This window comes from Lipotes vexillifer, unplaced genomic scaffold (genome assembly GCF_000442215.2).
Source record: "Lipotes vexillifer unplaced genomic scaffold, Lipotes_vexillifer_v1.1 scaffold242, whole genome shotgun sequence".
NCBI classification, from domain to species: Eukaryota; Metazoa; Chordata; class Mammalia; order Artiodactyla; family Lipotidae; genus Lipotes; species Lipotes vexillifer.
The window spans coordinates 148,643-156,082 of record NW_006771376.1 but is presented as its reverse complement, the minus strand read 5'-3'; positions in this window follow the sequence as shown (position 1 = coordinate 156,082).

Sequence of the window (7,440 nt, the reverse complement as noted above, 5' to 3'; positions counted from 1 at the left end):
TTCTTTTTACTCATGGCCAAGAACCATAGGTATTTTTATCTACCCTCCCCCATTCTAAAAAGAGTCCATCTCCTCAACCGTCTATGTAAGGCCTCTGTGCCCACAAAATTAGGTAATTGATTAATTCGCTGCCACTCTCATTTCATTCAACAAATATTTATGGAATGCTTGTCATGAGTCAGGGATGAATCATGTATTTCCTTCACTGTCTTTGTGGGAAGCTCAGAGAGAGCTAGTAGGTACCAAAGATGACATAGAATTTCACATGGGCATGGAGGTGGGCCAGGGGAGGGCCCTCCCTGATTCAGGGATTAAAAGCTCAGAAGTCTGGAAAGAGCAGAGGGCCAGGTAACCTCCAGACCTTTCTACATGGCTCAGTAGAGAACCACTCATCTCCATCAACTACATATACCAGCCAGATGTAGGTAGGAAGCATCATTAAGTTCCTCTCCAATGGGGCTGACCCGGAGCAAAGCCTCTGAGCCCAGGAACTGCCCAAAGGATTTTCCTGAGTCAGACTCACTGATGCATGGAGGATGGACCAACAACCTAAGGCAGGACGAGCGTGTTCACCATCCAACTCAAGGTTGAATGCTAAATAGGACTCACCAAGGACGCTGGCTAGAACTAAAAGGGCCTTCCCTCTGAGTGCTGGGTTCTGGTCTGGCAGTGTGTCTTTCCCCCACATAGCCATGGAAACTATCTGACAGTGTCCTCGCTCTTCTGTCCACAGTCTGTTGGTACAACCATAGCTTCGTACAATGTGGCAAACACAGCATTCACATAACCAGAGTCACAGCCACAGCAAACAGCAGTCTATTCCTTCCAAGAATCCCTTGGATATTTCAGCCTTCCTAAAACCTCCTCTCTCCCTTTGGTCTTAGGTACAAATGGGCTCAGAATAGTTTGTCTGCAGGGTGAAGAGGAGGGGAAACTTTCATTTATGTCATCCGGATTGAAGATGATGGCTCAAGGGTGGCAGGTTGTCTGTGGAGTCCCAGATGGGGAATGTAGGGCAGCTCCTCCCAACGTGTCCCATGGGCGACATCTAGCAGCACTGGGCTAGGTGTATTGTTAAATTTGGCCAGGTTGTTTCCCCTTTGGAAAGAGAAGCTGCTGAGGCAGCTGGAGAGAGTACACCCAACCGCATCCACTAGCCCCTCAACAGATTCCTCCCTCAGGCTCAGGTTGGGGTCCTATGGCTGCTTGGCAATCCTTTTACAAAACAAGTGTTATTCAACTTACCAAAAAAAAAGCAATACAAACACATCATAGAAAATTTAGAAAATAAAGGTAAGTAAAAAGAAAAATCACCCTTGATTCCACATTGCACCACCCAGAAACAGCCACTGCTAACTGGTATATATTCCTACAATATTATATCTGTCCTTATATAGACATATTACATACTCTTTTCAAAAATCAGATTGTTGGGTTTATACTAGTTTTTCAATTAATGCATCCCAAATACTTTTTCATTTCATCAAATTAATTTTATTTTCCAATATCATTTTGAATGGCTGTATACCATTCTATTACATGAACCTGCTTTATCAAGTTGGGGTATAAATTAGATAAATATTTCATAACTACTTTTTTCTTTTAGCTGCACCATGGGGCTTGCAGGATCTTAGTTCCCCAACCAGGGATCGAACCTGTGCCCCCTGCAGTGGAAGTGCAGAGCCCTTTCCCCATCATAAGTATTTTTAATTAACCATTTAAGACCATCTGAAGGAACAAGAAATACAGTATCTCTCTCTTGAGTTCGTCCTCCACACTGAATTGCTCAAGCACATCAAGGACTTCCTCAAAAGGGCAGTTCATCCAAGGCCAGGTGACAAGAGCGCTGGAGCCTCTAATTAGCTGTGTCTTCTCTTGCTGCAACCCACAACATGTCCCTGTAGAATCTGGTCCTGTATAGTCTCAGTGTCTTTGTCCACCAACGCAGTGATGTTCTCACTGGTTCAGATTTCTAAGAGTTTTCTAAGGTAATTCTCCAATGGAGGAAGACCCCCAGTGTTCCAAAGTGCCTAGGATGGGAGGAGCTTCCAGCCCCATACACACACCAGCCAGAAACCTGCCAACTTAGCACCTGGCACTGAGCTTAGACAATCTGTCAGTTCCCGCCACCAGTGGACCTCATTCAGAACCATCCTTATGTATCAGAGAGGGTCTGACCATGTTGATCCCCAAGGGAAGGGGTGAAGTGTTTCCAATACTTTCCTTTTGGAGGCTTTTTGCCCTATATGGATTTGCCCACCTCCTCCTCAGCAGCCATTCTTGAGAAGTTAAATGAGTTTCCTCAAGTTTCCTCTCTGCACCTCAACTTTTTGCCGGTTTGTCATGCATTCATTTATTTGCCTCTCATAACAGAACTATCCTTCCTTCTCTGCCAAGCTAAACTCATGTCTTGCATAGGCTGTTGATACTGCTTCCTTCCCCTCCTATATGTCCTCTCTTTATTATTTATCCTGTCTGTATCATACATCTTCAATGTCTCCCTCTTTACTAAGTTCTTTTCCTCCCCAAACAGACAAATTCCCCAAGACTGCAAAACCAACAAGCAAATAAACCCTTCTGCAACCTTAATTTCCCTGCAGCTATGACCCAACTCTCTCCTTACTTTTCTGGCCAAATTCTTTTATTTTATTTTATTGGAGTATCGCTGATTTACAATGTTGTGTTAGTCTCAGGTGTACAGCAAAGTGATTCAGTTACAGGTATACATATATTCATTCTTTTTCAGATTCTTCTCCCATATAGGTTATTACCCAAACTTCTAAAGAGAAGAAGTGAGAATCTACTGTTACTGTCTTGACTCTTCAAACCCACACAACCTGGGCACCTCAGCCATCATCCACCGAGATCACTTTCTCAGGGGTCAACACTAATCAGGGTCACCATGTATCCCAGTTTACCAGGAATAATCCTGGTTTATCCCTGTTGTCCCAGAGTCTTCTCCAAGTGTCCCAGTTTCAAAACTAAGTGATACGGTCACCTTACCAGTAACCAGCTACAACCAACACAGCCCACGGCTCCATCACAGCCATTCTCCACAAACTGCCAGCAACACTGGCCTCTATTGACTATGCCATTCTTGAACTGTCCTCCTCCTCTGGCTTACTTGACACCTCTCCACCGGTTTCTCACTCCTTTCTGTTGCGCTTGCCCTCATCCATATCCACTGCATTCACTTTCCCCATAAATGCTGGAGCTTTGCAAGCTTCTGTTCCTCTCATTTAGCATTTACTCTCCTTCCGAATTTCAGCCACACCCACAGCTTTAGCTCATCATCCCTGCCTCAGCCCTCAATTCAGTGCAAATCTAAAGACTGCTGAGAATCATGGTGGCTTAAATGCAGGTTTACAAAACCAGCCTCTCCCAGCTTGACAGAAATGAACAAAAAGAAACAAAAATGAGGGCTGAAACCATGGCAAGATCCTCCTCAGACACAAAAGAAGATTTAAATAGAGACAGACCTTCCTCTTGCCCTGATATAAAGATATATATTCCCCCTAAATTAATTTATAAATTCAGCACAATCCTAATCAAAGTACCAGCATGATTTTTAACATGATCAAATAATTTTATAGTTGATCTGGTAAAAGAAATAGCTAAGAGAATTCTAAAAGGGATGAGCAGTAGAGGAGAGAGACTCCTTTATCTGTTTTTAAAAAAGATAACAGAAAAAAAAGAAAGATAGTACATTGCAGTAATTTGAGGGGGGTGGGGCAAGGAGTGATACTGGAATGGCAAAAGGAAAGGAAATCATGGAACAGATATAGAATTCAGAAATGTATATAGAAATGTAGTAAATGAGAAAAGAGACATTGCTAATTAATGAGGAAAGATGGTTTATATATGTATATGAAAATGTATTTATGGACAAGAAAATGTAAGTGAATATTTCTTGAGGTGGGGAAGAGCTCTTTAAGTATGCTATCTAGGTCAGAGATCATAAAAGCAAAGTCTGATATACTTCAATATATAAAACTGAACATTTCTGCATGGCAAACACTCCATAACAGAAGTTAAATAACAAATGAGGTGAGGGGGAATAAATATTTGTAGCAATAAATGATAGAAAAGGGAATATTCTCCCCAATATAGAAAGTGCTCCTTCAACTCTGTAAAGAAGAGATGAAAACTGGGCTTCCCTGGTGGTGCAGTGGTTCGGAGTCCGCCTGCCAATGCAGGGGACACAGGTTCAAGCTCTGGTCCGGGAAGATCCCACATGCCGTGGGGCGGCTAAGCCTGTGCGCCACAACTGCTGAAGCCCGCGAGCCACAACTACTGAAACCCGTGCACCTGGAGCCTGTGCTCTGCAGCGGGAGAGGCCACCACAATGAGAAGCTCACTCACCGCAACTAGAGAAAGCCCGCACACAGCAACGAAGACCCAATGCAGCCAAAAATAATAAATAAATAAAATAAATAAATTAAGAAAAAAAAAGAAAAAAAGAGAAGATGAAAACTAAATGGAAAGGGGGAAAGGGGATGAAACGGGTTTGTAAGTCATTATCTGCTTAATCAGCCACCTTGTATAAAGGCAGGGAGGGTGTAGTCAGCTGGAAGAGCAACAGAGCACAAATGTTATCAAACCCTCCCAGTCTGGGACTATAAATAAAGTTCCATTAACATCCATCACCCAAAGTTCCTGCTGTTTCTCTTCCAGCACCTACAGGACCTCTGCCCTCTTCCTCCTCTGCCACAAGTATTTCTGGGAGTTCCAAAAAGGGAGCCCACATATGCTGAGGCATCACCCCATCAGCCACAATCCCCATATGGCTTCTCCGGAATTCTTCCTCTCCTGTCCTAGTTCAGTGCCGGCTGCCAGCAAAGCCATTCCAACAGTGACCTGCGTGTGACTACTGCTCTGAGGAGGCACCTCCCTTCTAATGTTCCCAAAGCCACCATTCCCTGGAACCAGAGGGCACTGAGCCCCAGGTAGAGGTGAGGAGGATGCCTCCTCTACCATCCTCTATCCGGCCTCCCTGCTAACACCAAGGGGATTAATACAACTCAAGAGGAAGGGGGGGTGGGGAAGGGGGGGGCGGGGACAGAGAGGGAAGAGGAAAAAGGACAGCATGAGTTTCCTATTGCTGCTGTAACAAATGACCACAAACCTGCTGGCTTAAAACAATACACTTTTATTCTCTCACAGCTCTGGGGGCCAGAAGTCTGAAATCAGTTACACTGGGCTGAAATCAAAATGCTGGCAGGCTGCACTCCCTCCAGAGGCTCTAGGGGAGAATCCTTGCCTTTTCCATCTTCTAGTGTGGCGCTGTGTTTCTTGGCCCTTGGCCCCTTTCTCCATCTTCAAAGCCAGCAGCATAGCATCATGCTTCAGGGGTCACGCTGTCTTTTTGTTCTGTGTCAGATCCCCCTCTGCCTCCCTCTTATAAGGACACTCATGATTGCCTTGAGGGCCTATGCACACAATCCAAAACAATCACATCTGCCAAGTGTCTTTTGTCACATAGGTAACATTCACGGGTTCCAGGGATTAGGACGTGATTATCTTTGGGGACTATTACTCAGACCGCCACAGGGGCAGATGCCTTTTCATCATCCTCCAGACTGCTCATCTCTTTTCTTCCTAGCCCCCAACCACCTTCCCCATTTTAGGAAAATAGCCTCCATGCATATTTATAGATGCAAATAAATGCTAATATTGGGGGGGGTGTTGTCCATACAAGGAGTATGAGATCCCCAGCCTGGCAAACCAAGTAAGTGCCCGATGATGGGGGTAAGTCCTGGACATACATAGACAGTGGGTGGCAGGTCAGTGCTACAGAGTGAAGCCTCTGAGAAGGACAAAGCACCCCACCGGCTGATCACAGACAGAGTCACAGCAAAGAGAGGGCTTGGGGCACCAACTGACTGCAGCCCCTTTTCTACAGTCCCGTGGCTGACCTTGTCTGTCTCCCCACCAAGTGCTGATGGTAGCAGTATCTTTACGTTTATCCCCTTGTTCCTCTACCTTCATTGCCATTGTTGCTCCTTCACCAACATGCTGGGCCCAAGTCAAGGCTAGAAAAAGATGGACATTGGATGTAGGTTCAGGCTGATATCCAAGAGTCAACATAGGATGATAGCCTGGGCCTGACAAGAGAGTCCTAAAACAACCCTAAGGGAGATGGTTCTGAGACGGGCACACATAAACAAACAGGAGACAGGAGTAAGGGAGCACTGTGGGATGGGGTCTGCCTCCAAGGACTGCCTTTGAAATGTGGTGGGCAGTGTTTTAAAGTCATCACCATAATTGTCAACAACTGATATCTCCATAATCACCAGCGCAAGAGTGTCCCCATCACCATAAGCAGAAAGCCTATGAAAGTACAGGGGTGTAGAGTGCCAGGGTAATGATGGGAGGGAAGGCTGGGGAATTACTGTCAGCCAGGCTGAAAAGCAGCTTACTTGCCAGGTTAGAGAGTTTGGGTTTTATTCTAAGTCCAGTGGAAGTCATTGAAGAGTCTTCAGCAGACATGGCCAGTTTTACATTTTGGAAAACCACTCTGGTAACATCAGGGATAATGGATTCTAGCTACACAAGGCTCGAGGCAGGTAGGTCAGTTAGGAGGCTGCTGTCATAGCCTAGGCAAGAAATAATTTAGAGTTGTGTCAGTGGGCATGGTAAGAAGTAGACATATTTGAGCGATATTTATGAAGGAGAAAGAGCAAGACTTTTGAATTGATTGGACGTGGGAGGTGAGGGGGTGGAAGATGTCGGGAATGATGCCCAGGTTTCTGGCTTTAGCCACCAGAGGGATGTTGGCATCATTCACTGAGTGGGAAGAACAGGGGGTCTTTGGAGGAGGGCATGTGGAGGGGGAGGTGCTTGTAAGACATCCAAGAGGCCGTTGACCAAACAGGTCTGGAGTCCAGGGGAGCGGTCTGGGCTGAAGGCAAGGATGGGAAGTGAAGCCAAGGGCCTTGGTGAGAGTGTCCACGGAGAGAGATCACGTGAGAAAAGAAGGGGCTCGCAACAGAGTCAGGAATAATGCCAACAGGTGAAGAGCCAGCAGAGGAAACCTTCCTTGTCACGTAAGGGAAACTGGGGACTGGCCAGGGATATAGAAAGAAAATCAGAAGAGTATGCATTCCGGAAGTCAAGGGAGGGGAATGGGGGGAGGGGAGGTGGTCCATAGCATCACGTGATGCTCAGGGGCCACGTAGGGACAGGAACGCAAGGTGGATTTGATCTTGCTGAAGACACAATGGGTAGCAAAGCCTGGTTTCCGTGGGCTAAAGAATGAGTGGCAGTTGAGAAAGGAAGGCATGTGAAGCCCACCCTTTTAAGAAGATTAGATGTGATGGGAAGGACAGAAAGGGACAGTGGGGTTCAAGGAGGACCTTTTTTTGGAGAGAAAAGATTTGATCAGGTTGAAATGTGGATGGGAAGGATCCTGCAGGAAGAGGTTGGACACTGGGGAGAAGT